This window comes from Podarcis muralis, chromosome 5 (assembly GCF_964188315.1).
Source record: "Podarcis muralis chromosome 5, rPodMur119.hap1.1, whole genome shotgun sequence".
Classification (NCBI taxonomy): Eukaryota; Metazoa; Chordata; class Lepidosauria; order Squamata; family Lacertidae; genus Podarcis; species Podarcis muralis.
Window position 1 is genome coordinate 70,954,308 of NC_135659.1, and position 26,529 is coordinate 70,980,836.

At 42.6% G+C, this 26,529-nt stretch overlaps 1 protein-coding gene across 7 annotated transcripts in view; it reads left to right on the plus strand.

Moving 5' to 3' along the window:
* Positions 1 to 26,529, plus strand: part of LOC114599473 (rho GTPase-activating protein 39-like) — an 82,614-nt gene that overhangs the window by 16,751 nt on the left and 39,334 nt on the right. The window contains exon 2 of one of the 7 annotated variants that reach the window (XM_028734800.2): positions 10,117 to 10,163. The exons of 4 other annotated variants lie outside the window; for them this stretch is intronic. The gene's annotated coding sequence lies outside the window, so the exon portion shown is untranslated. Of the gene's footprint in view, positions 1 to 5,189; positions 5,498 to 10,116; positions 10,164 to 23,037; positions 23,134 to 26,529 lie in introns of those variants that run through there. 2 more of the 7 variants (XM_028734799.2, XM_028734801.2) reach the window with 2 other exon arrangements.

Genomic DNA, 26,529 nt, shown 5'->3' on the forward strand with positions numbered 1-26,529 from the left:
GAACGTCAATGGAAGCGGCATATTCTATAATAGAAAGGGAAGCCTTCCCATTATAGGTTTTAATTCAAAAGAACACAAAAATGGCCCATCTAGTCCAGCATCCTGTTCTCACAGTGGCCAAACCTGCAATGGGAAAACTGCAAGCAGGACTTGAGCCCAACAGCTCTCAGACTTGTGATTCCCAGTAACTGGTATTCAGAGGCACCCTGCCTCTGACAGTGGACATAGAACATAGCTATAATGGCTCGTAGCCTTTGATAGCCTGGATAGCTCAGTTGGTTAGATTGTGGTGCTGATAACGCCAAGTTGTAGGTTTGATCCCTGTATGGGACAACTGCATATTCTTGCATTGTTGGGGGTCTAGATGATTCTCAAGGTCCCTTCCAACTCTATGACAGCTTTATCCTCCATAAGTTTGTCTAATCCTCTTTTGAAACCATCCAAGTTGATGGCCATCACTACTTCATGTGGGTTCATGATCTGTAGTTTAGCTATGCACTGCATGAATAAACACTTTATTTTATCTGTACCAAATCTTCCAACATTTATCTTCATTGGGTGTCCACAAGTTCTAGTCTTAGAAGAGAGGGAGAAAAACTTTTTCCTATCCACTTTCTTCACACTGTGCATAATTTTATAAATTTCTATGAGGTCACCTCTTGCTTGCCTTCTCCCTAAACTAAAAAGTCCCAAAATGCTATAATCTTTTTCATAGGGGAGTAACTCCACCCCCTTGATAATTTTGGTTAGCCTTTTCTGATCCAAAAGGTTGGCCTTTTCTGATCCTTTTCCAACTCTGCATTATCCCTTTTGAGGTAGGGCGATCAGAACTATACACAGTATTCCAAATACAGTCACGCCATAGATTTGTATGATGACATTATGATAGGGGGACGCGGGTGGCGCTGTGGGTAAAACCTCAGCGCCTAGGACTTGCCGATCGCATGGTCAGCAGTTCGAATCCCCGCGGCGGGGTGCGCTCCCGTCATTCGGTCCCAGTGCCTGCCAACCTAGCAGTTTGAAAGCACCTCTGGGTGCAAGTAGATAAATAGGGACTGCTTACTAGCGGGAAGGTAAACGGCGTTTCCGTGTGCAGCTCTGGCTCGCCAGAGCAGCGATGTCACGCTGGCCACGTGACCCGGAAGTGTCTCCGGACAGCGCTGGCCCCCGGCCTCTTGAGTGAGATGGGCGCACAACCCCAGAGTCTGTCAAGACTGGCCCATACGGGCAGGGGTACCTTTACCGTTACCTTTATTATGCTATTGGCAGTTTTTTTGCTTCTCTCTGTTCCACCAGGTTCCTGTTATTCACACTATATCAGTGCCATCCTCTAAGACCCAAGCACTCTGGTTCACCCATCTTGGCTCAGAGGCTTCTAGCATTAGCATATAAACACTTGTTTACAGTCCCTCTCCAAATGTCCTTGGCACTTTCAATTTGATCTGTGGCGCTTTGTGTTGCCAGTTAACTCTGGTCAACAATCAAGCTGTGTTGTGCTTGCCTAGTGTGGGATAAAAAGTATTGTTCACCCCAACACATGTTTTTTCTTATCCTTCTCCTCCTCAGTTATCAAATGTGCTCTTGTTTGAAAATAGATCTGTTTTTCACAATAAAAATATCTGAAAACTTTATGCAGAATTAAACCCCAAGGTATTCCACCCAAGCCTTTAAAGTAGCAGTTTTACTTATGTGTTTGTGTCCTTCAATATAAACAATGACCGGCTATGTTTAGATTGGTTTGTTTACGGCAAATGCTGAAGAAGCCCATAGTTTGAAAATGTTTTGCTAGACCTACACCTTGTGCCTTTCATTTGTCGATTTATTAACCTCTCTCTGTTTATGGAACAAACATTTATGTCACATTATTCAGTGCAGTTTTGTAAACAGATCTTTACTTTTTCATTTGGTTAGCCATTTGGCTTCCTTTCTGCAGTTTAGCACCATCAGGAAAATGGTTGTTCTTCCCCCTGTTCAAAAGTCACAATGTGCCTCTATTTGGATTTACAAAGCAATTGGAAGTTGAAGGAAACGTGTAATTTTGGATCCTTGTGGACTAAGCAGTTTTCTCCTTGTTGTTTGGCTTATCGCCAAATTCCTACACTATCCCAGAGTTGTAGTGATTTAGTTGAGTCACACTTAACAAGCTTGGACAGCTAATATGTTCAAGAGTTCTCGGCTTTGAGAGACAGAGGGAAACAACTGTGGATAGGGACAGCTGCAATCCGAGAGAGTTCCTGAAAAATGAAACTACATAAGTTGCAATGAAAACAACATTTATCTTTGTTTGATAGGTTTAATGACTAGTCTCTTGTGGACTTTGCTACCTGAAAAATAGCCAAATCCTTCCCAAAGTGCACAAGTATTTGCAGGTTTTCAATGAGCTCTCTCTTTTGGCTCATAAAAGACTGGCAACTTCAAAATCCCAGAAAGAAAGAAAAAAGACAGAAGGCTATTATTTGCTGATAGCAGATGCTGAGGAATGTCACACAACATTTTGGTTTGTTCTGGGACTTGAACATGTAACTTCAGAGTCAGAGTCTTTTAACTGGCTTGCTGCAAATTTTTACTCAGTTGAAGTTAAGTCTTCCAGAATGGAAAGTACCGGTACATTTCCTGCAAGAATGAGTCCCAGGCCTTTGCATGGAGCATATGCAAAGTGGTTGTTTTGTTTGAAGATCTGTTTGGTAAATAGAGGGCTTTGGCAGGGAAGCAAACAACTGACTCTTTGGCATTTGGATAATGTGTGGGGTGATCAGGAGGGGGGGAAAGCTACAATAGTGTCCCTTGCAGAGCAACTGCAAATTAGACAGAGCCATGCTACAGTAAATAACCCATGCCTAGTTCATACTCTGCATTAAAAGAAACTCCAGACTTTATATTGGGAATCACTATTAAAATATACAAAGGATGGCAAGTTGGAAATAAAAGCTGTGTCTTCTAAACACAGGAGGCTTTTTTTCAGGTTTACTTCCATAAATTTAAAGGTAGGTTTAAAAAACAAAAACAAAAGCTGACACTGTCAATAATTAAAATCCTGCATCAAACTGTATATGGCATTTTAGAACATAAGCAGCCCAGTTTGTATTGTTTATCGTTGATATACAATGGCCGTAAAATCAGGTTTACTGCTCATTTTTAATTTATTTACTGCACTTAAACCCCACATTTCCTCCAAGGATTCGAAGGCAGCATATATAGTTTCCCCCTCTGGCTTTTCCTCACAAATAACCTGTAAGGTAGGTTAGGAAGTAGTACTGTCTCACAGAGGCGGAGCTAGCTGCTCTGCCACCCAGAGCGGCGCACATGCTGTGCACCCGGGGGCGTGGCGAGCATCCCAGGGGGTGCCGCCCACGGCGAGTGTCCTGGGGGGGCGGTGATGTCACCCCCCCTCAGGGATTACACCTGGGGCGGATCTTACCCACCACACACCCCTTCCTTTGCCAGTGCTGTCTCAAGGTCACCAATGAGCTTTGTGCTTAGCAGGGAATTTCAGCCTGGGTCTTCCTGTCCTGGTCTAATACTCGAACCATTTGAAAGTTGTTTTTCACCTATAATGACTTTATCCAGCCTTGCCAATAGTTCAGGAAATATTTGTCTGTGATCTGGTCCTGCACCCAGGAGGCGTATCACTTTTTAAGTGCCCCTGTTTCCATCCAGAGAACTCTTCCTTCATTATTTGAAAGTGAGTGAGCTTTGGCTTGAATATTCAGGCGAAGTTGTGGGTGCTAAATCTGTCTGGCCCTTCTCTTTATCTTGGGCAGTCATATCACAGCACCTCCTGCCCATGTGCACACGTCACCTACCTTTGCCTGTTTTTTATTGGTCAAGTTCCCCATATTTTCCAATCAAACTCCCTCCTGAAAACACGGGGAAAAGAGGGTGGGTCTTATTTCACAGTGATATCACAGTAACTCACATAATGCTTTTTCAAAAGTTACCAGGTTTTCAGGTTTATTATTATCATTATTTTATTTATTAGTTGCTTTATACCACAAAGGTCTCAAAGTGACTTACAAAAGCCACATATATATCTCAGTGAGTTGAGTGCATGCTTTGCCGGCAAAAGAAGCCAAATTCAGGCCTGGTATCTCCTAGTAGGTTAGAAAAGCCCTGTCTCTGAAATTCTGGTGAGCTGCAGTCAATCAGTGCAGACAGTACTGAGCTAGGTGGACCAATAGTCAAATTTAATATACGGCAACTTTCTGTTTTCTATGACTTGCCTGAAAAGCATGTACTCTCAGCTGTGTACCCTCATTTTGTCTCTGCAAGGAGGAGCTAATAGCTTGTGTGTAGCATGGTGGTAGCTTGCCTTGACATTTAAATGTGTGTTGCATTATTTATGGTGTTGTTAAGTCATATTTTTAGTGTACAGTGTTGCGTTTATGCAAGGTGGATAACAGGTTTTGTAATGATGGATAAAATGCTGACGGTTGTTTCCTATAACGTCCCTACTTTTGTTCCTGACGGAGATGTTAGTGGGTCCTGTGTTCACACTCCTTGTTGTTGTTCAGAGCACACGCTGCACTGTAATACAATCTGTGATGGTCAAAATAGTTTGCAGCTGTGTAGAGACTTGGAAGGTTTAACTAATTACACAAGCAGCTTGTCCAGCACAGAAAATCTATTTATAAAATTCAGTTGTATCCCTTACAGTCTCATTCACATTGCAGCTGAGTGACAGGGCCTGATGCCAAATCACCTGAGCGGTTTCTGAGGTTATGTCTGGATGGTTCCTAACCTGTTTGGCCAGGATTCCAAAAATCAGGCAATGGTCACTAGAAGCTGCCCTCCATACAAACACTTGAAACATCAGCCAACAGCACTGAAGAGAGAAGAGTTAAGAGGGAAATTATTTAAAACAGCAGCTCCAAATGACAAAGACCCAGATTGTCTGGATTCAAATAACAGCAACCTGCCTTGATCAGAATCTCCTGAATGCTACTAAAGAATTATGGGCACATCTGTGTTCTCAAAATAAGGATATTGTTTGTGCATGATGAGTAGCATTTAGCAGCTGTTCACCTTCCAGCAGTTCAGAGGAGCGTGACAGCAGTGGAAGGACATCAAGCCCCTGGCCACTATCCAGTATTCCAGGAATTCTGATGGAACTTTATTTGCTTCAGTCAGACTCTGGCCTGTTACCTTTTCATTCAGTGCTGAGTCTCGCTTGCTGCTATTGGGGGGGGGGGGGAAGAGTTCTAAGCATACCTTCTCTGTTCCAGTTGAACTAGGACTGTGGACACATTCCTCAGGACTGGGCCAGGGAAATGAGCTTTGCCAGGGCCAGCGTGATATTTATATTTAATGTGCAGGAGTAGGAGTGAGAGAGTAAGATCCACAAAAACCCTTAGGAGATTCTGGATGAATAGACTAGGACCACAAACTGGAGGGGTGTGGGAAGGTGTGGTCAGTGGGAGGCAGGATCAGGACCCACAAGGGCAATCCTTTCAAGATAAGAAGCAAAAGGGAGTTGGAGCCAAGGTCAGGAGGCGCAAAGGTCAGTTCATTTACGTGTGTGTGTGTGTGTGTGTGTGTGTGTGTGTGTGTGTGTGTTCTGTTGACTTTCGCTGACCCCCCCCCCCCCAAATCATCTGCCACAGAGGTGGTGGGAGGGGAGAGAAAGGAGAGATTCTACAGTTTGATGATAGTGTTTTTGTTCTTTGCCTAATCCCTTCTGGCAGCATGTTTGCTTTTCTGTAGAGCTTTTGCCCCCTTGTTTGGAAATTAGCTGTCAGGGAACTGCCATCAGTGTTGGAGGGAGAGAGCAAGCTCCAAGGGGATCCCAGAGAGCGTCCCGGGAGTGGGAGAGGCAGCCCATCTTCTGGGGAAGGGAATCAGCGTAGCTCCAGTGGAGAAGGGGGGCAGATGGGGAAATCGGTGAGGCGGTCCCATGACTCCTTGCCGGGGACCAGCGGGGAGAGGAAGGGTCCTCCGCTGCCTACGCCCTCCTTGCGCAGAAGGCTTCCGCACAGGGAGAGTAGGAGGAGACTGGGCGTCAAAGAGCTTCTTTGCTGGAAGAAGTTTAAGAAACGCTCACTGACGTATTCTGCCAGCGATTGAGACAGCCACGGGTGAGTGGCTGTCCGGGCAGGAAAGGTTCACTCAGGCAACCCAGCCAGGTGTTGGGACAGGCTTACACACGAGCAACCCCTAGAACCATAACGTTAGCGAATGGCAGAAATTTCATTTGCTAGGAAGGTAAGCTTCTCTGTACATGTCCTTATGTCTATAATGTGCGGAGAACTTGATGTTCAAATAATTCCTTCAGTGTAAATCCCGTTTGTTTGCTACTGGTGTTTCTGTTAAACCTTCTAGTAACACCTACCTGAAGAATCATAGTCATACAAAACACATGCTAAGGCCTCAGACAATAACAGTAATCTGGAAAAACTTTGGTATTGCATCAGCTCAAGGTTTTAATCGGCAGATAAAATTCCTTTAGTAGGCTCCCTGTCCCAGTTCTGGCTTCAAAGGAGGAGACAGACAAAGATGCAAGAATGGAAGGTCAGGCTGGCAAGCTTTGCTTTAAGTGATCTATTTTCCCTGCAGACACTATTTGGCATTGCACCTATTCTTTGTGCGTAACACTGTGGCCTGCATTTTGTAGATTTGTTTGTTTTTAGTGGGTTTGTGGATGTGTGCATGTTCACCACTTTATTTAGGAAATCAAACTCAGAGACCCTGGTCCTTTTCAGCATCACATTTGTATGACAAGGATGATCAGACACTAATTTGAGGGTTAGGCAGGCTACAGGGTTCGTAAGCCAGGAAAGGAAATCAGGCCGAAAGAGCCAGGACCTTTCTCTCTCATCTCTTTCATCACCATGCAGCATCATAGTTGTTGGTGTTCAGAGGTGCTAATGTGCAAATTCAACTTTTATTTTAGAAGAAATATTGAAAGTTGGAGCCCAGAACTCTGAAGACAGGGAAGCACCTGTGTATCAAAATATACAAATATAAATATATCAGGATAATGAAGAACAAACTAATGTTTAAATGAAATTCTGTAATAAGCACTGCTACAGATACTACTTTGGAGACATTCAGAGATCAAAGTGAGGCAGATCCAATATAAGGCAGGAGAACCTAGAATCAGTAATTAAATAAAACAATGTTGGGCAAAAAGATTCCTACATTGCAGGGGGTTGGATGACCCTTGTGGTACCTTCCAATTCTACAAATCTATAATTCTATGAAATCCACAGTTTTCTGGGAATCCTTTTCTGTCTCCCAAATAATCAGCTACAGTTTAGTTAGGCAGGTAGAACAAGGCCCAGCAGTTGAGGAATGAATCATTCTGAAATCATTGGAACTAGGCAAATATGTCCAAGTATAAAGATTCTGATTCTATCCCCCCACCCAGGAAACTGACTACATTAGCCTGTGCTGACTAGGTTAAAGGGACACAGCCTGAAATCCTATTCACACTTGGGATAAGCCTCACTGAACCCAATAGGATTTATTTCCAAGTAGCTACACATAAGATTGCACTCTGAAGCAGAGTGGTAGAGTGCATTGTACCACTTGCCGATATGTAGTAGAAACCATTTCTTAATGTTTGCATTAAATACCTCCTGCAAGTAAAAGTGACTAGCATATTATTAAAAATGTTCACACAAGCAAAAGTACTATCTATTATGTATATGAAACCAATGGTCATTTCCCAAAGTTTTCTTGTGATCCAGGCTGGAAAATATTTCCCAATAAATGTCTCTTTGAGGTATTGTAGCATATGCTGTCTATTTTCTATTCTAATCTTCTCTGTGTTAAGCAAGAAAGGCCCAGGATATTAACTTTTAAATACCAATTTCAATGGGAGTACAGCATTTCAAAAATTCAGCTCTGGAGCAGGTCCCAGGCTTTTTGAAGCCGTCAGCCCAGAGACATACCCTGGGGCTTCTAGAGCTTGTGCTCATAACAACATGCAATTAAACTAAGGATTGGTTGTTTGTGAATCTGGCTGCATTTCCCTCTGTTTTTCTTATTACTTAGGCTCTTGTGTGAATCCTGATCTTCAAAAGTTGAAGGAGAGGTGAGTGTAAGGCACTATGCTGTGTGCCTTACCTTGTAAAAAAAACCCACTCCGCCCAAGAGCTTTCAGTTCAGAAGTTGATTAAAGGAGACAAGGGCAGAAATCAATGTATATTTTCAGTGCTTACTCTGCATAGTACTCACAGACCCCACAGAAAATATACACTTGTTTTCTGCCCTTACGTCTTTTTGCAGTGTAGGACAAAGTAAAGGTAAAGATAAAGGGACCCCTGACCATTAGGTCCAGTCGCGGACGACTCTGGGGTTGCGGCGCTCATCTCGCTTTATTGGCCAAGGGAGCTGGCGTACAGCTTCCGGGTCATGTGGCCAGCATGATTAAGCCGCTTCTGGCAAACCAGAGCAGCGCACAGAAACGCCGTTTACCTTCCCGCCGGAGCGGTACCTATTCATCTACTTGCACTTTGACATGCTTTTGAACTGCTAGGTTGGCCGATCAACGGGAGCTCACCCCGTCGCAGGGATTCGAACCGCCGACCTTCTGATCGGCAAGTCCTAGGCTCTGTGGTTTAACCCACAGCACCACAAAGTAGTTGTGTTTAATTAATTTATACCTATTGGACACAGTATGTGGATATCTTACTGCAAATATACCCCTTAGTGCACTTCATTCAGTTATTCTGTAATTAGCGCTGCAGATAAGTTGTACAGTGGTACCTCTGGTTGTGGATGGGATCCGTTCCAGAGGTCTGGTTGGATCTCGAGGTTTCCGCAACCTGAGGACTGCTTCTGCGCATGCGCGCACGGCGGAACCCAGTAAAATACTTCCGGGTTTGTTGCACACGTATCCCAAAGTTTACATAACCAGAGGGTTACATAAACAGAGTTTGGACCGTATTGGTTATTCAAAGATGTAGAGTTGCATAGGAATAAGCTTCTGTATTGGTTTATATATCTTTTCTCCTTATGTGAAATAGGATTATTTTGCCTTACAATTGCCTTAGATAGCTGGGTATTGATTATAAATTTATTATTAATTATAATATCACCAGGCTGTACTTGTATGTAGTGTCTTTGCAGGCACATGTCTCAGATCTGTATCTGTGTGTTCACTCTACAGACATTTAGTATTGGAGATGACAGGAAGCTCTGAGGTGGGTCTGCTAAATGGCAGCCTGTGTCTAGCTAAATTATTTAGAGCAGCCTCCCAACAACTTAGCATATATATTTTACTGAGCAGAAGTTGGCACTGTCAAGGCCCATCATTGTGCTAGTGTGATCACAGAGCTATGATGGGGAACCTGTGGTTCTCCAGAAGTTGTTGGACTCCAGTTCCCCTCAGCCACGATCCTCATGCCCAGTGGTCAAGGAAATGGAGTCCAGTATCTGGAGGGCCACAGGTTCCTTACCCCAGCATGGAGATTTCAGTCTCTCTGCACAGTCCAGAACAACAATGGGAATGCAAATCTCTCCATTCCCTAAGTGTGTGTGTGTGTCCTTCTCCTGAGCTGCAGCTACAAATAAGCTGGGGCCAGAGGGGGAGGCCTTCAACACTGCTTTTTCATGCCTGAATATATATCATAGACAGAAATAATATGTGCCGTATCCCTATTTGGGCAGGTCCTCAGTATGTCTGGGTTTGTGGGTCTGCCATGCCGTGAGGCTCTTGTAGGGCTGGCTGAAGAAAGGTTGGCTACCCTTGTTCTAGTTAACAGTATTTATTCTATATTTTTGCAGAACAGGAATATATATATGCCTAACTAAACAGACTCTGGTGTATTTTGATGATACCTATTTACAAAGGCAACAGACACTTTGTGAAACTGGCTGCAGTTATATTTACCATGGTTTCTCTGTAATTTTCCTGACAATGTGCATGATAAGTGTGGGCATATATATAATTGCTTGCTTTAGGGGTTTCAAATTATAGCTTTTCCTGGTTTTGGCAGAAAATCCAGACAGAGAGTATCATGATGTTGGAAATAGAATTTGTTTTCCTCTAGGAACTGACCATAGCAGCTGGTAAAGTTGTATGGCGAAATAAAGTGTTCAGAGAGAGCACAAATTTGAGGACCTTCTTGGAGCAGCCTTTCTTAAATCTCAGTGTTCATATATTTATTGTTCCAGGAAAGGGACAAGACTTGACCAGGCGATCCAAATGAAAGCAGATGCAGGTTAGATGTTTTGCTATATTATGTTGTTGTTTAGTCGTTTAGTCGTGTCCGACTCTTCGTGACCCCATGGACCAGAGCACGCCAGACACTCCTGTCTTCCACTGCCTCCCGCAGTTTGGTCAAACTCATGCTGGTAGCTTTGAGAACACTGTCCAACCATCTCGTCCTCTGTCGTCCCCTTCTCCTTGTGCCCTCCATCTTTCCCAACATCAGGGTCTTTTCCAGGAAATCTTCTCTTCTCATGAGGTGGCCAAAGTATTGGAGCCTCAACTTCAGGATCTGTCCTTCCAGTGAGCACTCAGGGCTGATTTCCTTCAGAATGGATAGGTTTGATCTTCTTGCAGTCCATGGGACTCTCAAGAGTCTTCTCCAGCACCATAATTCAAAAGCATAAATTCTTCGGCAATCAGCCTTCTTTATGGTCCATCTCTCACTTCCATACATCACTACTGGGAAAACCATAGCTCTGACTATACGGACCTTTGTTGGCAAGGTGATGTCTCCGCTTTTTAAGATTCTGTCTAGGTTTGTCATTGCTTTTCTCCCAAGAAGCAGGCATCTTTTAATGGCAGCATATTGATCCCCTTCATGGATCACTGCCTTGCCGTGGCGAAGGGGCTTGAAGAAACTCAGAGAAGCTATGAACTATGCCGAGCAGGGCACACAAGACGAACAGGTCATAGTGGAGAGTTTTGACCAAACGTGATCCACCTGGAGGAGGAACCGGCAAGCCACTCCAGTATCCTTGCCAAGAAAACTCCATGGACAAAGACAACAGGCATATAAAAGTTATGACGCTGGAAGATGAGCCCCTCAGGTCGGAAGGCATCCAACATGCTACTGGGGAAGAGCGGAGGGCAAGTACAAGTAGATCCAGAGCTGATGAAGTGGCTGGGCCAAAGCCGAAAGGACGCTCAGTTGCAGATATGCCTGGAAGCGAAAGGAAAGTCCAATGCTGTAAAGAAAAATATTGCATAGGAACCTGGAATGTAAGAACCATGAACCTGGGTAAGTTGGAGGTGGTCAAAAATGAGATGGCAAGAATAAATATTGACATCCTGGGCATCAGTGAACTAAAATGGACGGGAATGGGCGAATTCAGTTCGGATGACCATCACATCTACTACTGTGGGCAAGAAACCCGTAAAAGAAATGGAGTGGCCCTCATAGTCAACAAAAGAGTGGCGAAAGCTGTACTGGGATGCAATCTCAAAAATGATAGAATGATCTCGATACGAATCCAAGGCAGACCTTTTAACATCACAGTAATCCAAGTTTATGCCCCAACTACTGGTGCTGAAGAAACTGAAATTGACCAATTCTATGAAGACTTACAACACCTTATAGAAGTGACACCAAAGAAGGATGTTCTTCTCATTATAGGGGACTGGAATGCTAAAGTAGGGAATCAAGAGATAAAAGGAACAACTGGCAAGTTTGGCCTTGGAGATCAAAACGAAGCAGGGCAAAGGCTAATAGAGTTCTGTCAAGAGAACAAGCTGGTCATCACAAACACGCTTTTCCAACAACACAAGAGACGACTCTACACATGGACATCACCAGATGGGCAGCATCGAAATCAGATTGATTATATTCTCTGCAGCCAAAGATGGAGAAGCTCTATACAGTCAGCAAAAACAAGACCTGGAGCTGACTGTGGCTCAGATCATCAGCTTCTTATAGCAAAATTCAAGCTTAAACTGAAGAAAGTAGGAAAAACCACTGGGCCGGTAAGATACAATCTAAGTCAAATCCCTTATGAATACACAGTGGAAGTGACGAACAGGTTTAAGGATTTAGATTTGGTGGACAGAGTGCCTGAAGAACTATGGATGGAGGCTCGTAACATTGTACAGGAGGCAGCAACGAAAACCATCCCAATGAAAAGGAAATGCAAGAAAGCAAAGTGGCTGTCCAACGAGGCCTTACAAATAGCGGAGGAGAGAAGGCAAGCAAAATGCGAGGGAGATAGTGAAAGATACAGGAAATTGAATGCAGATTTCCAAAGAACAGCAAGGAGAGACAAGAAGGCCTTCTTAAACGAGCAATGCAAACAAATAGAGGAAAACAACAGAATGGGAAGAATCAGAGATCTGTTCAAGAAAATTGGAGATATGAAAGGAACATTTCGTACAAAGATTACCATAATAAAAGACAAAAGTGGAAAGGACCTAACAGAAGCAGAAGACATCAAGAAGAGGTGGCAAGAATACACAGAGGAACTATACCAGAAAGAAATGGATGCCTCGTACACCCCAGGTAGTGTGGTTGCTGACCTTGAGCCAGACATCCTGGAAAGTGAAGTCAAATGGGCCTTAGAAAGCACTGCAAATAACAAGGCCAGTGGAAGTGATGGTATTCCAGCTGAACTATTTAAAATTTTAAAAGATGATGCTGTTAAGGTGCTACACTCAATATGCCAGCAAATTTGGAAAACTCAGCAGTGGCCAGAAGATTGGAGAAGATCAGTCTACATCCCAATCCCAAAGAAGGGCAGTGCCAAAGAATGCTCCAACTACCGCACAATTGCACTCATTTCACACGCTAGCAAGGTTATGCTTAAAATTCTACAAGGAAGGCTCAAGCAGTATGTGGATCGAGAACTCCCAGAAGTGCAAGCTGGATTTAGAAGAGGCAGAGGAACCAGAGACCAAATTGCAAACATGCGCTGGATTATGGAGAAAGCTAGAGAGTTCCAGAAAGACATCTACTTCTGCTTCATTGACTATGCAAAAGCCTTTGACTGTGTCGACCACAGCAAACTATGGCAAGTTCTTAAAGAAATGGGAGTGCCTGATCACCTCATCTGTCTCCTGAGAAATCTCTATGTGGGACAAGAAGCTACAGTTAGAACTGGATATGGAACAACTGATTGGTTCAAAATTGGGAAAGGAGTACGACAAGGCTGTATTTTGTCTCCCTGCTTATTTAATTTATATGCAGAATACATCATGCGAAAGGCTGGGCTGGATGAATCCCAAGCTGGAATTAAGATTGCCGGAAGAAATATCAACAACCTCAGATATGCAGATGACACAACCTTGATGGCAGAAAGTGAGGAGGAATTAAAGAACCTTTTAATGAGGGTGAAAGAGGAGAGCGCAAAATATGGTCTGAAGCTCAATATCAAAAAAACGAAGATCATGGCCACTGGTCCCATCACCTCCTGGCAAATAGAAGGGGAAGAAATGGAGGCAGTGAGAGATTTTACTTTCTTGGGCTCCATGATCACTGCAGATGGTGACAGCAGCCACGAAATTAAAAGACGCCTGCTTCTTTGGAGAAGGGCAATGACAGGCCTAGACAGCATCTTGAGAAGTAGAGATGTCACCTTGCCAACAAAGGTCCGTATAGTTAAAGCCATGGTCTTCCCAGTAGTGATGTATGGAAGTGAGAGCTGGACCATAAAGAAGGCTGATCGCCGAAGAATTGATGCTTTTGAATTATGGTGCTGGAGAAGACTCTTGAGAGTCCCATGGACGGCAAGAAGATCAAACGCATCCATTCTTAAGGAAATCAGTCCTGAGTGCTCACTGGAAGGACAGATCGTGAAGCTGAGGCTCCAGTACTTTGGCCACCTCATGAGAAGAGAAGACTCCCTGGAGAAGACACTGATGCTGGGAAAGATGGAGGGCACAAGGAGAAGGGGGCGACAGAGGACGAGATGGTTGGATAGTGTTTTCGAGGTTACCAGCATGAGTCTGACCAAACTGCGGGAAGTAGTGGAGGACAGAGGTGCCTGGCGTGCTCTGGTCCATGGGGTCACGAAGAGTCGGACACGACTAAACGACTAAACAACAACAACAACACCCCTGCCCGTACGGGCCAGTCTTGACAGACTCTGGGATTGTGCGCCCATCTCACTTAAGAGGCCAGGGGCCAGCGCTGTCCGGAGACACTTCCGGGTCACGTGGCCAGCGTGACAAAGCTGCATCTGGCGAGCCAGAGCCGCACACGGAAATGCCGTTTACCTTCCCGCTAGTAAGCGGTCCCTATTTATCTACTTGCACCTGGGGGTGCTTTCGAACTGCTAGGTTGGCAGGTGCTGGGACCGAGCAACGGGAGTGCACCCCGCCGCGGGGATTCGAACCGCCGACCTTTCGATCGGCAAGCCCTAGGCGCTGAGGCTTTTACCCACAGCACCACCCGCGTGTCCCCCGGCAGCATATTTAGAACACTGCTAATGAGAGGATTGTGCCCTTACATCTTGTCTCTTACTAAGAGAATAAGCACCAGCGTTGGATCACAGTAAAGGATAAATGCTAGAAACTGGAAGTCAGGTGTTCACTAGTTCCACCAGTTTGAAACATTATTACTGTGGTACCTCAGGTTAAGTACTTAATTGGTTCCAGAAGTCCGTTCTTAACCTGAAGCGCACTTTCCCATTGAAAGTAATGGAAAAGTGGATTGATCCGTTCCAGATGATGAAAAACACCCCCTAAAACAGCAATTTAACACAAATTTTACTGTCTAACGAGACCATTGATGTATAAAATGAAGGGAATAAACAATGTACTGTACTGTAAAATAAATAAGACAGTATTGTAGATGAAAAAATAACATTCCCCCCCCTTACGTGCACTGATGATAGTCATTGTTTGGATGGGGGGGCCTGTGTTTTGCCTGTGTATTTTAAAAGACATTTTCATGTAAAAAAAAACCTATTTATTATCTCGGGCAAAAAAAGCAAAAGAAGCTTCATTAGCTTCTTCCTGGGTATATCTTTAAACAACATTGGCAAGACTATGTCTCCAAAAAAGCACTATCTAGATTTCTAGGTTCTCCCATTTTAAATGTTTTTCTTACGTTAGTCCTGCTTTCCCCTTCATTATAGGGTTGGGTTTTTTTAGGAACTCTGGTTGACTGCAAAGGTTAGATGTCTAATTTAGGAACCCATCTTTAAATGTTAATCCATCTGTAGCTCTCTGCATTTGTTTTACAACAGCCTGTTCCCAAAAAAGCAAATCTGGATGTCTGTGTGCACCCTTTTTACTTCCCAGCCCACTATACTGCTTGTTACGTACTTGAGGATGTTGTAGTAGTTCCTAAACTGCAGTTTACTATATTGTATAGCACTGTTTGTAGTAAATTTTGTTTGCATATCTTCTTGCATTTCTGCTGCCATGTGGGTGTCTGCTTAAAATACTTCTGAAATAAAAGTCTACTGTGCTTCTCTGATGGGGCTATATTGTGTATTCAAACCAAAACAACTGAGTGTGAGATGAAGAGTATGGAGAAGTATAGCTAGGTTTGCACATCCTCGATATCACCGAAACATTTTCAAAATACGTAGGATACACTGAAAAGCCACAAATGCCATTGAGGTTTCTCGTAAGAATAACAATTGCCCTGCTGCATCAAATGGGAGATTTGTCTGTTGTTGTTATCACCACCATTTTCTATATTTATATAATACTGGCTCTCTGGGCAGCACACAATATTAAAAAACAGCACTATATTATAAAAATACAATTAGCAGCATAAAATACTTCCATCAGAAAGAAGCGTAAAGACAGCTGACTAAAAGACACAGAACACCAAGCATGATTCATAACAATAAGACTTATGTGTGTGAGGGGGGAGGTGACAATTTCAGCACCAGGGCACCACCACCAAGAAGGCCCTCATCTTAGTACTCACTCATTTTACTTCACTTAGGAAGTGCTTCTGGAACAGAACCTAAAGAGGATCTCATGATGTGGATTAAAAAAAATGGTATTTCAGGTATCCTAGTCCCAACTTCTTAAGGGCTTTTAAGGCGAAAACCAGCACTTTAATCTTGGGCCCAGAAATGAACTAGAAACTAGAGCAGTTAGTGAAGCACTGGCGTCATATGGTCACATAGCCCAGGCCCAGTTAACAATCTCACAGTTCTGGTTTGGGCCAGCTGCACTTTCCAGACAGTGTCCAAAGTGGCCTCATGCAGAGCGCATTCCTAGTCTGCATTCTGTTTCCAAAGCAACCATCCAAATGCTTCTTGAACCTTGCAAGCAAGGCTTCAAGTCACTGGTTACCCTTTGTTAATCCATAGATTGCAGCTTGCTGTTGGCATGGCAGTGCAAAGGACAATTTTTTAATTTGTAGCAAAAGTGTGTCAGAACTAACCTACCGGGTATGCGTTTCTGAAACATTCCATTTCATAAATACTGTACAAGCAGCTATTGTAGAAACAGCAAAGAAACCTCTGGCATATTAGCATTTTTATTTAATTTCCCTTGTGATTTCAGAGAGCAGTCCATCTTGAGCACACCATTCGTGGTCCTTGGATTACTGTTTAAGAATTACTGGTGTATTGCACGTGTAATTTCATCTTATTTGCAAGGGACAAAGCAGAGTGTTTCCTTATAATCGTCTGTACAGAGCTGCAAGTAAAAAATAGGTATAAAAGGAAAATTCCTGGATGTCAAGAGCAAAGTTTGGGGCAAGTACTCTTTGGTGAGAACCAACAGAGATTAAAAATCACAAAATATGCAGCAAAGTAAAGCATGGAAGTGTAGGTTGTTAGACCTTTAAAATATGCCCTTCCAATATCCTTCCAAAGTTTTGCTCTTCCCCAGCAAAAGACCATATGTTTGGTAAGTTAAAAATGATAAACTTACAAACTCCCCAAAGGTCAGATTCATGTGCTTTTCTATACAGAATCAGAATAAGTTGCACAGGCAGGAAAACTTGACTTGGTTTCAGTGGTGAGCAAGCCATGCAGTCTGAGCTTGGAACAACCAGCTCAAACCTCCTCGCATGTTGAGCTTCTCAGGTAAACTAAAAGGGAACAAAGCCTTGATTATAGTACCTCCCAGGGTGAGCTCAGCCTCACAGGACAGCTTACTCCTGTATGGCTTTAACCTGTTCATGCATTAATTAGACTTAAGCATGTTGGTTATATGAGGCTGGTTATCCCACAGGGATGATGTACAGTGATGAAGGGAGAAGCTGATAAGTTTGCAATGCATGGCTTAGCAGGCTTTGTTTCCAAATTGTCCTGTTTTTTCTCATGAGCAAGGAGTAGCTTGCAGCTGTAAAATAAATCCGGTATTTAGATTAGCTGGAGGATTGAAAACAATAGGCTCACCTTTTTATTTCTCTTCTGCAAAATAACTTCTAAAGCAATATATCCACCTTAAAGGATCTCTTAAGGTGGGAGACAGCTTCATCCATGAGAGGCCACTTCAAGGTACTTTAATGAGTATTCCCACTCTACCAATCTCTGTTAAGACACAAATAAGTAAATGTGAATCTTAATTAAGTCACAAGCCTTCATTTTTATCCTTCTAAGCCAGGCTTTGTTTGAACTGCTCTTTATTTTCCAAACTTTTGCATTTAGCACACATATTGCCCCACTGGTGTGGTAAGTCATTAACAAGGAATGCTTATGTTTGCTGGGTGACGTATCATGTTGTATCTAGCTTTTTCATATACCATCTGGAGGCTCTCAATCAAGAGTATATTTAAGTCAAGGAAAAGCTTTTTCATTTACTAAAGGAGGACATAGTTGGAAGAAGAACAAGAATAATTACTAAATTGGAAGCACTTGGTTTGGGGTAGTGTGTAGGGGGCATATCCAGATGTTAATATTTTTGATTTTAAGAATTATTAACATGAATGTGTGAATTGTCTAGAAAGTGTTGGGTGGGTGGCGAGCACATTGCTTTCTGGATCTATTAAAAGTGTGGAGCACATTCTCAACTAAAATGAGTTAAAGAGACCTGCCTTTGAGTAACCACATCACTCTTTTGTTCTGCTTATAAAAAGGTAAAGGGACCCCTGACCGTTAGGTCCAGTCGTGACCAACTCTGGGGTTGCGGTGCTCCTCTTGCTTTACTGGCCATGGGAGCCGGCGTTTGTCCGCTTCCGCAGACAGTTTTTCCGGGTCATGTGGCCAGCATGACTAAGCCGCTTCTGGCGAACCAGAGCAGCGCACGGAAACGCCGTTTACCTTCCCGCCAGAGCGGTACCTATTTATCTACTTGCACCTTGACTTGCTTTCGAACTGCTAGGTTGGCTTATGTTGTTGTTTAGTCGTTTAGTCGTGTCCGACTCTTCGTGACCCCATGGACCAGAGCACGCCAGGCAACTCTGTCCTCCACTACCTCCCGCAGTTTGGTCAAACTCATGCTGGTAACCTCGAAAACACTATCCAACCATCTCGTCCTCTGTCGCCCCCTTCTCCTTGTGCCCTCCATCTTTCCCAGCATCAGTGTCTTCTCCAGGGAGTCTTCTCTTCTCATGAGGTGGCCAAAGTACTGGAGCCTCAGCTTCACGATCTGTCCTTCCAGTGAGCACTCAGGACTGATTTCCTTAAGAATGGATGCGTTTGATCTTCTTGCAGTCCATGGGACTCTCAAGAGTCTTCTCCAGCACCATAATTCAAAAGCATCAATTCTTCGGCGATCAGCCTTCTTTATGGTCCAGCTCTCACTTCCATACATCACTACTGGGAAAACCATGGCTTTAACTATACAGACCTTTGTTGGCAAGGTGACGTCTCTACTTCTCAAGATGCTGTCTAGGCCTGTCATTGCCCTTCTCCCAAGAAGCAGGCGTCTTTTAATTTCGTGGTTGCTGTCACCATCCGCAGTGATCATGGAGCCCAAGAAAGTAAAATCTCTCACTGCCTCCATTTCTTCCCCTTCTATTTGCCAGGAGGTGATGGGACCAGTGGCCATGATCTTCGTTTTTTTGATGTTGAGCTTCAGACCATATTTTGCGCTCTCCTCTTTCACCCTCATTAAAAGGTTCTTTAATTCTTCCTCACTTTCTGCCATCAAGGTTGGCTTATAGAGCTACCTAAATCCTAGTTGTAAAGTGGAGAAATATTCAAAGCTGGTTGAGAAGTTCTTTTGCACTCCCTTTTTGCAGTTCATCTGGCAGTTCTACATGCTTGAACAATGTGCTTTGTAATCCAGGAGCTTGTGGATCTTGGCCCACAACATTACTGTTCTCTGAGGCTCTGAGAATACTTACTTGAGACGGCTTGCTCACATTACTCAACTTGTGCAAATTAAAATGCCAGGTGGACATTCACAAGTGCAGAAGAAGGTGGCCCCAATCTGAATTGGGTCTCACTCTTCAAATTTCCTCCGGCTCTCATCAAACCTGGATCATACAAAGTTGGCATGCTTTGATCAAATGCCTGAGTGCCATTGGGTGTTATATTTTGTTTTTGTCTTGCTCAGGAAGTTCCCCAGTAGCAAACTGTCCAGAGCTGTGGTTTATTTTGACAGGCTGTAGCTTAGTGGAAAGAATTTTTATATTTATGAATGCAGAGGAAATGCCTGAGACCTATAAAACAACACAGAGAAAAGAGACAGTACAAATGGTTATTTGGCTTGTGATGTAACAGAAGTTTGATTCAGGAACCAAATTAATCAATAACCCAACTCCTTCAATTAATAGACAAGCTTGTTACTAAGTTACTGAATGAGAGGGGAATTTGACAGTTTGCCCCATAAAATACTGAGCATTGGATAAAGAAAGAGTTTATCCTAATTTATTTAGTATTCCTGTATTTTATTTTAAAAGGAAGTCTTAATGCACTAATGTTCATAGTGCCTTATGCATTTAGGGACAGGTACATATTTTGTCATGATTTTGCCTTCGTTTCAATTTCTGTTGTTACTAATGCAATGGTAACTGCCTTTGGGTGTACCAAGATAAATGTTTGTTTCTGAGCTAGAGTAATTATATATTGGTGTGCGAAGAATGCTTAGGCAGAAACTGCAGAGAACAGCTGGCCCTGAATTATGTTGTATTAAGCATTTTCCCTGAACTTAGCTTCTGATCTAAACATGTTAAATCTTTAGAAAGTATGAAATGCTTTCTGTGATTTCCTTTCCTTTCTTTCCTCATACATGACCTTGTTTATGAAGGTCTTTTAGCCATTTCTAGCGTTATCAGAAATAGCTGGGATGAGGAAGAAGAGTTGCCACCATTCATGTGCATCCTACAAATTCCCCTTCCTCACACAGCAAAGTCAAGGCTTTGAAAGAGTGAGGAGCAGCAGCACTTTAGGGAAGTACAGAGAGTCACAATAATATTTTATTGTTCTCTTGGTTTTTTTTAATGATGGGAAGGAAAACCTAAATCCTGAAGGTAAGTTAAGCACAGTTTAGATCATTAAATAAAATTTATGTGGCCTAAAACACTTTTCTTCCACCCAGATGTTTGGCAGAAGTTGCTTTATGACTTTGTAACTTGTGGCCCATGACCATGTCCATTTTATAAAGTAGTGGCTGTCTTCTATAAATATTCACATTTTTATTACTACACATGCATAAAAAACACTGTGAAAATGCTTTTTAAAAAAACATTTTGAAAAATATATTGAATTTTTGCATAGCTCACTTTCGCCATCTAGTGTCACATTTGTATATTGCACTTTACAACCCATTTAAAACATTTTATTTGCAGCTGTGTAACTGAGTCCTTAGTTTCCAGATGTGGTTCCTTGCCTTATTAAAGTTCCTTGCTTATTAAAGTTTGCTTTAATAAGCTAGGATCAAACTGGTTTCAGATTCTGAAACTATCTTCTCTAAGAACAAATCACAACTCTCCTACATTCAGCTGTAAGATGGAACTGTGATTTGTTTTTAAAGTGAAAGCATGAAAGCTGAGTGATCCTGAGGCTCATTGCAACTTGCTCCCAAATCATATAAACCATGGTTTATGTGATTGTCTGTACCAGCCCAGAAGATCAGTTCCAGCCATACGAGTCATCTTTGTATATGATCTGTCAAGGTTATTAACATATGAGTACTATTTTGAACAAAACTAGCAAGAAGACTTGTAGAAGACTTCCCTGCAATACATTTTAACCATGGGAGTGACCTGGTGCAGTACTACTTCTGAATACTATTACTTAAATTGAAAGCTCCTCTTTTGTTTCCTCTCTCTTCTACGTTAAGCTGCATGAGTTAGAATGAGGAACACACAAATTTCTTTCCAATGAACATTCTTGAAACAGTTCTGATAAATCCATAGATTTCTTTATATTACATCATACTGTACTATCTTTTGACAGGGTTAGGATTTAGATTGCAACATCATGGCTCGGACACGTTATCTGAAAAGCCTGTAGATTTCTTTACGGTTTAGGTGCTTATTTCTCATTCTCTCAGACTCCTGCCAGCAATTTTCTTTGTTTTGTCTTTAATGGTAGTGGAATTGTGTGTTTTTGTGAACAATTGCAGTACATAGTCTAAGGCTATAATCCAGTGTGCACACTTGGGAGTAAGCTTCACTAAGTACAGTGGAATTACTGGCAAGGAAACATGTATAGGATTGGAGCTCACAGCTTTTCAGTTTCTCATCTTTTCAAACTTACAGCACAAACCTAACCATGTCTTTTCAGAAGGAAGTCATATTGAATTCAATAGGGCTAACTCACAGGGAAGTAGGATTGCTGCCTTAGATTGTTAGATTCCAGTGCAGATTTCCTATTCCTTATGTTCTTCTTTACACATACAGTGGTACCTCAGGATGCGAACGGGATCTGTTCCGGAGCCCCGTTTGCATCCCGAATGGAACGCAAGACATGATGGCGCGTCTGCATTTGTGTGGGCGTGTTTCGCCACTTCCGTGCATGCGTGTGACTCCATTTTGAGCGTCTGCGCATGCGCGAGCAGCGAAACCCAGAAGCAATGTGCTCCATTACTTCCGGGTTGCCGCAGAGCGCAACTCGAATGCGCTCAACCCAAAGCACATTCAACTCGAGGTATGACTGTACATACACCTGGAGGGGGGGAAAGAAAGAAAGAATAGATAAGATATATGCTCACCTACGATACCTACCTCCACCCCTTCCCCTTCCTTGCTGACAAAATCAGCAGCCCCCTCCCTTTAGAGCTCGCCAAATAAGCTACCCATAGAGCTTGCCACCTATCTGCCTTAGTCTCCCTTCTCCACTAAACTTCTCGCCCTCCAATACTGCTTTGATGACCCAGCAGCTCTCAGAAGGCTGTTATAATGCTGTTGTTTGCTGAGCCACCTATTGGTAGCCAAGCAAACTGTGTGATGACAGCCATACCTTTTTATTAGTATATGTAAGGTTTTGTGCGTGTATACACACACACACGCACACACAAAAATAAAATATGGTTTGTCATGACCCTTGTTAAATGTTTCATTGTTTTTAACCTGTGGACACGGAAGTGAACATTGGCCACCAACTAAACCCTTGTGTTAGAACTGCCTCTGCGGTCAAAGGTTAATGCAGCCAGGAGAGGAAAACAAGCTATAGTTAGCAACAATGCAAACAAACTTATGGATGAATGCCATTGGAATAGTTTTTGAAGTTGCTTTCTATAGCATACCCCCTAGCTGCAAATATTCCATCCTCCCTCTTTCCCAGGAAATAACAATGCTTCAAATGACAGGTTTTGTTTTTAGAGCCAAATTCTTGCCAGTTTTGCTCCTGGCTAGAGCACAATGCTGTGTCTCAAATTGTTTCATCACATAACCATTATATGCTTGCCATTTTTTCATTTTTAGGTAGAGGTAGTTTAATTTTTTTTTTGTCCTTTCCGCACATTACTCTTTAATTGTGAACATTTTGTTTAAAACCTTTGAAGTAGATCTCCCTCTGAAAGCACAAGTTTTTGCTATTCAGTCAAGGTGCATGCTTTTGTCAGGTCCTCAACCAAGAGTTTGAACAGCATTAACCTTTTGTTTTCCTCAGTCTTAATTGCAGTAACACAGGCAGGTGTGGGGCTGCCACACTTCGGTTGAGTGGTGATGGGGATGAATTGAGCAATCCACTATTTTTTTTTTGAAATATATATTTTAATCCAAACTATCCTGGTAAATTTTATAGCTCCAGATCTTACACCCTACAATTATTTTCATTTTAGGACATGACATGCACCTTGTTCTATCTTAGTTATAGGTATGGAGAATCAGAACGTATGTTTCCTGTCAAAGTTTAGGAATCTATTTACATTGCTTCCCCTGCTTGACCTCGATCCCAACACCTCAGGTTTGTTTGTTTTTTAATCTCTTCATTTTTGTGTATATAAGCATTCTCTGGGTTTTATTTTCCAAAACTGTTGGTTTTAATATTTTTTTACTCTGCTCTTCAGAACAGCTTACATACCAGTATATAAATTCAGTAAACAAGACAGTTGCCACCCCACAGACTTACAGTCGAAATGACTCAACACAAAAGGAAGACACGTGGAGGGAAGAGGGAAAAAAGCAAACTTAGCCACCAGTTATTAAATTTACAAAATAATTCTAAGAGCCAGTTTGAACACAAGTAATCCAGAGGGAGAATAAACAAAATGCAGTCTGTCTTTGTCCTGTTTCCCCCCCCCCCCTGTGCTGCATCTAGATGGAATGGCATTTCCAGATTATTTCTCATCCCTGACTAGTTCTCCTTTCCCATTAAAATCTGTCCAAGCTGCACTTTTATTTATTTATTTTAAATAAAAGGTAGAAATACATGATAACCAACTGAAATGAATGTCTTTACAGTTATACTTCACAAATGGACTCAAGGAAAACCCCAGATCATTTCCCCCAAGATGTTAGAGGTTGATTACAGCCCTTCTCTGAGATGAACTAACAAAATGTGATACCATTTTTTCCCCTAACCATTTTTTATTCATATAGTGTATGAGATTTTCAATGCCTGGCTTAGAAAAACAAGAGATTAGTGCAGCAAATACAGTGGTGCCCCGCAAGACGAATGCCTCGCAAGACAAAAAACCCGCAAGACGAAAGGGTTTTCCGTTGCGGAGGTGCTTCGCAAGACGAATTTCCCTATGGGCTTGCTTCGCAAGACGAAAACGTCTTGCGAGTCTCGCCATTTCCCCCCGCTTCCCCCCCCCCTTTTTCAAAGCCGCTAAGCCGTTAATAGCCTTTTAACAGCTTAGCCGCTAAGCCGCTAATAGCGCTAAACCGCTTAGCCGCTAATGGGGTTGCTTCGCAAGACGAAAAAAACGCTAGATGAAAAGAATCGCGGAACGGATTCTTTTCGTCTTGCGAGGCACCACTGTAGAATACTGGTTTGGACAGTATATTAAATAGCAGATACAGTTAATTGCATGGGGTTAAAGTTTTATCCTTCCCGCAGCCCTCTCCAGATTTCATCTGGGAATTGACCATGCATTTTTGGCCTATGCAGATGGTCTAGTAGGGGACTTATGTTGCACTTCTCAACATCTTCCAGCGTGACTGTTGGAATTTTACATCTGTGAAGACTACAGGTTTTGCATTGATTACCTCTCCTGCCCTGGTGTGCTTGCCTCTCTTGATAGGTTGGAAACACCATAAACATGATAAATTTGAATCCTAGGTTGTTGGCATCCCCTTAAAATACTAGTGTTTTGTATGATTATTTTACAAAAGCGTAATTCAAACTATAGTTTGACCTGTCACAACACGATACTGTGCAGCAATGCACTGACTTGGCGAGGTGGTAATGGATAGTAATTTGTCAACGGTGTGTCTCTGGGTACTCCCATCAAAGTTTTTTATCCCCCTTCTTTTCACTGCTTTTGTTGTTGGTAGATTAGAATATAGGCATCCTTTGTTATTGTTGAGCAACTAAAATAAACGAGAAATATTCTAAAAATCAGAGGAAAGTTGGAAATGGCTGTCCTTCTTTGCTTACTCTTAAAAGGCTTCACAGAATGTGAGACAAATTGTTCTTCTGCTCTTTTATAATCATCTGATTCTTTGTAATGCTTCCGAGTTGGAAAACCAGCACCACAGGCATAAGTAGCAGACTCTGTGCTGCTTTCTTTTTTTAAAAAAATCAAAGAGCAAGGACAGTAAAACTAAATTAGGTGCTTATATTTTGTTTTCTTTTTGTCCTCATGATTTCTGACATTCGTCTTTTCACATTATTCCAATTGGCAAGACTTGAAGGAGGTCAGAAAAGGGAGAGATGATGAGGTCATTTTGAGATATTACTGAATCCTCTGTGAGTTCTCATTGTGCTTTGGTTCCTTTCCAGCATTGCGAGTTTGTACTTGTAACTTGGAAAATCTTTGGCCTAGTTCTCACAAACTAACGATAAAGAGGTAAACCTGTGTCCTAGACTGTACTGCTTTAGCCACCAGTTGAGGAGTAACAGGACTGAATGTTTATTCAAACAAAATAATTCCCTGCATGATAGACTGAATAAAATTAACTGTTTAGTTTACAAATGTACACCTACATGTATCTACATTGTGATGTTGCTGTATCATGTAATGTTCTTATTAGAAACTATCTATCATCTATCTGGACGCGTGTGGCGCTGTGGGTTAAAGCCTCAGCGCCTAGGACTTGCCGATCTAAACGTCGACGGTTCGAATCCCCGCGGCGGGGTGCGCTCCCGTTGCTCTGTCCCAGCGCCTGCCAACCTAGCAGTTCAAAAGCACCCCCAGGTGCAAGTAGATAAATAGGGACCGCTTACTATCGGGAAGGTAAATGGCGTTTCCGTGTGCTGCGCTGGCTTGCCAGATGCAGCTTGTCACGCTGGCCACGTGACCCGGAAGTGTCTGCGGACAGCGCTGGCCCCCGGCCTATAGAGTGAGATGGGCGCACAACCCTAGAGTCTGGCAAGACTGGCCCGTACGGGCAGGGGTACCTTTACCTTTACCTTTATCATCTATCTATCATCTATATCCATCTATCTATCTATCATCTATCTATCTATCTGTCTATCTATCTATCTATCTATCATCTATCTATCTATCTCTATCTATCTCTCTATCTATCTATCTCTATCTATCTATCTATCTATCATCTAGAAATCCTCCGCAGATAGAAAGCTAACCTAAGAGACAGAAGGCTAAGCTAGAACCCCTAGTCAATGTGAGAAGGAGTCATCCATTATTACATTTCCTCCTTTGGCTGCCTTGTGTTTTCTTTAATATAGATGAAATTGCCCTCAGAACTTGGTTTGGGGCAGAAGGATGGTCTTATTAAACTATTTTCACCACCAGCAATTCTGGGGTTTACTAAGACCCTCTTCTCAACTGACTTGACTGGAATCATTCGCTAGGCTATAAAATCTTCTGCTGCAGTAGCTAAGATCCAAAGATCTGTTTAGGATTATGCAAAATCTTTTTTCCCCCTTTTAAACATTTGTCCCACATATGCTTTTTGAAATTGTCTTTAGTCGGGGGGGGGGGGTCACTCCTATTCAGAAATATCAATTCTAACATTGCTTGCCTTACTTCATGTTCACAGAACTAATTTTACAGTACTTCAGATTGTGGCCATTGGGTGGAACTTCCCACAGCCATCATGAACACCAATGTGCTAGCCACCTGCTCCATATTATACAGCTGTGAGGAAAGAAACATATGGGCACAGTGCCATGTATATACTGTGTGCTATTTAGTGTGCCAGCCTGCTTCCATATGGATCTGTTTCCTCT